This window comes from Macadamia integrifolia, unplaced genomic scaffold (genome assembly GCF_013358625.1).
Source record: "Macadamia integrifolia cultivar HAES 741 unplaced genomic scaffold, SCU_Mint_v3 scaffold_5A, whole genome shotgun sequence".
Classification (NCBI taxonomy): Eukaryota; Viridiplantae; Streptophyta; class Magnoliopsida; order Proteales; family Proteaceae; genus Macadamia; species Macadamia integrifolia.
The window spans coordinates 251,430-256,241 of NW_024870671.1; the positions used below are offsets into that span (position 1 = coordinate 251,430).

At 37.9% G+C, this 4,812-nt stretch overlaps 1 long non-coding RNA gene across 1 annotated transcript in view; it reads left to right on the forward strand.

Moving 5' to 3' along the window:
- Positions 1 to 1,970: 1,970 nt before the first annotated feature.
- The window catches only part of LOC122071707, a 3,774-nt gene continuing 932 nt past the window's right edge, over positions 1,971 to 4,812 (forward strand). Inside the window, exons 1-2 of the long non-coding RNA XR_006138256.1 lie at positions 1,971 to 2,131; positions 2,207 to 2,283. This is a non-coding gene — a long non-coding RNA (uncharacterized LOC122071707). The remainder of the gene's footprint in view (positions 2,132 to 2,206; positions 2,284 to 4,812) is intronic.

The following is a 4,812-nucleotide window of genomic DNA, read 5'->3' on the forward strand; positions in this document are numbered from 1 at the left end:
CTGCCTTCCAATTTTGTTCACACCTCCAGATCTATGCCTCTATTATTAGAGGACAAAAATAAAGACCTACCTGTATAATAACTTAGAATTTTTTATTTAAGTCAAAATTAGTTTATTCTCTAGAGAAAAATAAGTCTACTATACTTTGCAAGCCCTGAGAGTTGTGCAAAAAACATATCAGATGAAACTATTAAAGAACAATTCCAGTTTCTCCTAATTTCTTTTGTATTGTAATCTCTGAATTCCTGATCCAAAAAAATGTTATATGGCCTTCTGAGTGGCTCTAGGACCACTATTGTATCAAATTGGCCTCTGGCTTATGGCCACAACAATTGAGACTGAAATAATAGAAATCTGAGAGAGTTTTGACTTGTAAAAACCATGGCCAGAAGATAGTCAGTTCACACCGGTTTCAGGTTATGTACTTAATAGGACACCCATGATCCAATTTAAAAACACAACTCAGTTCAGAGATTTAAACTGAATGGTTCAAACAATCCTGAAACAGATCCATATCACATAAGAGCTTCGGAAACTTGAAACTACAAATAGTACCCATTCCGCAATTACTTTTTTTTTTGGGTGAATAATAATTCATTACCAATGAAGCGAGAGCAAAAGGGGCCCCAGAGAGAAGAATAAACCAGGCATTATGCTTGAAAAAAAAAAAAAAAATACAAAGAAGACAAAGCACTAGAAGGAGTGCGGGAGGTTCCATTTTTCAACAATTAACCAATTCCTGGGGGAGTCAACACATCTGAGGGGTTTTGGAACCCAGAATTGCATTGGATGATGATGTAGGATTGAGCTACCAAGGGTTGAGGCTTAGTAGGGGTGGCAATTTGGCAAACGTTGACCTCCACATTTTTCCATCGTAGTAGGATAGTTTTGTCAATTCTTCTTTTTTGAGCTTCTTTTTTACCTCCACTGTGTTGATCTTCTTGTTCGGACAGAAGTACTGCAATTCCCTCTTTTTCCACAGCATCAGCATGTGGGATCAGCATAGAGACCATCAACATTTCCCTGGTCATTTGTATCCCATACAAACGATGGTTGACTCCCTTGGGTGGAACTGCCTGCTGTTTTGCCATCAGGAGCAGCCCTCCTACTCTTTGGGATTGTCCTCGATTTTCCACCTGGATTTAAAAGTGCATCTTCTTCTCGGCTGTTCGTAAGGGTGATCAAAGGAAACCAACTCAGCAGTTATAACATCTAAATAGTTGTCAGTCCACAACTCATTAAGGTGCCGGAAAATTGTGCTGCTCCTGGTAGTTGGGATGGTTGGTCAGATTTAGGAACTCGTAGCTATAGTTATTTATAGATTCCCCTTGCTGGAAATTATGGATCTTATGTGTTCAAACTGAGATAACAGAATCCCCATTATTCTAATTGATACTGATACTTGACACCTTTTGACAGTAGCTCTCTCAGTGTTCACTTCTTTTTGCAGTATGTGGGCATATCGAACACAGACAAACTTGACACTTTGTTAGTAATGGTTGAAGCAAAAGCAGGATGGGATACTCATAATACCTTATAATAATTTATTTTAAAGTGTAACAACTTTCCATAGATACATGGTACTCAGAATTTCCTTGTTGCTTTATGTATTTAAGAAATATTTGGAATATGTTAAAATTGAGTTTTGGCTATACCTATGTACATAGAATCTGTACCATTGTTTTTAAAATTGCTCCAGACCTCGAAACTGAAAGAGGCTGATTTCAATTTTCCCATTCTGATTGTGGTTTTCAAAAGAAAACCAGGATGCTTACTGGAAAACTGCAAACAGAAAAGAGGGGTGGTTCCAGTTTTTTCTGGTTCAACAACTTATTCTGTTCAGTTTAAAAACTAGGGACAAATGGACAATTTCCCAGATCTACTTGATTAGAAAAAGAATTACAAAACAAGTAGATTTACAGAGAAGTAAGTGTAAAACAAAGTCAAACCTACTTGTTTTTTAATTATTTTTCTTATCTAGTAGATCTAGGCAGTTTCCCCTACAAACTATTTTCTGTACTCTGTATTGTAAGTTTTTGATTGTATTCTATTTTCATGCAGTGGGCAGAGAGTTGTCATACAGGAAAAGAGGGATGATCAAAAAGTGGAAGATGTTGTAGTTACTATTCAGGTGCAGCAGAGAGAAAGCAGTGCAATTTAGTTAAAATAGTGACGATTTGAGTAACTTTTGCTTTCCTAAATGCAGGGATTAACGACCTCGGGATATTTGTTGGGCTTTGGAGAAGACAATCAAATGTATGAGCTTCATCCTGATGGTAATAGGTAATGTTTGTTCCTGCAGCTATTTTGTCCCTCTTTTCTCGTGGATGAATTGTGAAGGTAAAGCAGCCACATATGAATTATAATATCTGGCATGACAATTATTTATGCAGTACATATGAATCTTTATAATGTCGCAATGTTCATTGCAACAAGAAAACCTTGATGCTTGGTTTGATTTCCTTCAGTAATTGATAATGTGAATATTATTGATGCAATCTTGCTTTTCTAGGTAGATCAAGAACCTTTTGATAAAATAAATAAATAAAGAACGTCGGTATTGGTTTTATGCTAAGGTAGATCCACAATAGAGGCTATTTACCTACTCAAGTGTTTCATGGAAAGATTTAGAGCTTGCAGGAAGCATCTCCTATAGTCTTTATTGACATAGAAAAAGCCTATGACAGAGTCCCTAGAGATTTAAATTGGAAGCGTGTCGAGTAAATATGTGGATATAATTAAAAATATTATGATGATATGGTGACTAGTGTGAGAACAGTGGGAGGGCAAGGCAGTGGATTCCCAATCACAATTGGGCTACATCAATGATAAACTTTTTTGTGAAGTGCCACTGTCCTTATGACTATTGCTCTTAGCTGCAGCCCTACCAGGTATGTTAGTTTGTATCTTGTTTCTCCCGCTTTGGCGTAACTCCTCGCGATGCCTATAGCAAGGTAGTCAGCAAATCGGACATAATATATGTCTTGTTCTCTGCACATGGACAGGGCACATCTAAGCGATGAAGGACTACATTCGTAGGAATGGGGAATAAGTCCTTATTTGTTTGCGCTTCTCATTGATGTTGGGTAGTCAAGAAGCGCAACATAGATAAGTTGAGTGTAGCAGAGATTCAGATGTTGAGATGGTTGTGTGGAAAAACTAGGAGCAATAGAGTGAGGAATGACAGGGTAAGAGCAGAGTTGGGAGTGGCCCGATTCAGGACAAGCTCCGAGAATGCCGCTTAAAGTGGTATGGCCATATTCAAAGGAGGCTTTGGGATGCTCCAGTATGGAGGAGTTATCAGATCCAGTGGGAAGGAAATAAAAGAGCTAGGAGGGGTAGACCTAAAATGACCATTGATGAGTTGGTAGGAAAGACATACAAAAGCTAGGTCTTGACCCTAGTATGACATCAAACAGAGCTGTTAGAAGGGCAAAGATCCATGTTGCCGTTTGCGTTTAGGTGGGATGGCCCAGAGGTGTTGCTTCTCCTTGTTTTTTTCTTTATTCTTTCCCCTTCCCCTCTTCTTTATTTTATCTTTTTCATTGACAGATCCATGTAGCCGACCCCATTCAGTTGGGAAAAGGCTGAGTTGTTGTTGTTGTTGTATTCAGGACGAGGTCCTTGGTTTATGCTCTTTGCTGATGATTTTGAGACAAAAGCATGTATTAACTAAGTTGGAACTATGGAGATCAACCTTAGAATCAAGAGGTTTTAAGATAAAGTAAGATGAAGATAAAGTATATGATGTGCAACTTTAGTTACACTAGGATGGATATGATATGGTGAAAATTGAGGAGAGAGATCTTTCAAAGTGACTATTTTAAATATTTAGGGTCGAACATAAACATAGAAGGTGGTATAGAGGACGATGTTTCACAGAGAATTAAAATGGGTTGGATAAAGTAGAGTGGTGCGTCCGGAGTGTTTTGTGATCATCGTATTCCTTTAAAGCTTAAAAGAAAATTCTATAGGATAGTTGTTCGACTAACTATGACGTATAGGTTGAAGTGTTCGGCAATTAAGAAGTGTCACAAAAATAAGCTATGTGTAGCAAAGATGAAGATATGCGGAAAAACTAGGAAGGATAAAGTATGGAATGAACATATTAGAGCTGATTTGGGAGTTGCCCCAATCCATGATAAGCTCCGAGAATGTTGTTTGAGGTGGTAGGACCATATTCAACGGAGGCCCGGGGATGCACCAAGAAGGAGTAATCTGTTTCAAATTGAAGGATCTAAAAGAGTTAAGGCCAAAGCCTGAAATGACCATATGACGAGTGAGGAAAGACATGCACACTTTAGGTTTGCTCCCAAGTATGACCTCTAATAGAGCCGATTGCAACTGTAACCGACCCTATTTATATTGCTGGTGTTGTGTTACTTTTACTTTTTTTTGTTTTTGCAGATCCATGTAGCCGACCCAATTAAGTTGGGATAAGACTGAGTTTGTTTTTTGTTGTTTGTATATAGGTTTTGAGGCATAATATAGTTTCCTATATCATGAATATGGAAATGATGGTGATGCCACACATGGTATGAGGCAGAGGTTTTATGAAAAGCATTTCAGCACATGTTTTTTTAAAGATTAGCGTTAGATAGTTCTGATCATCTGATGCTTGCAGGGAATTGGGATCAGTTACATCAGTATCAGTATTTGGGATTTTTATAGATATTTTTATTGGATCAGCAGTTCCTGAAATTTTTTATTCTAATACCAATCTGTAAATCATTGCCCTGTTGCTAAACCAGGGAATGTATGAGAGAATCTCCATCAGTTCCAGAATGTGATTGGTTCAGATTTTCACACCCC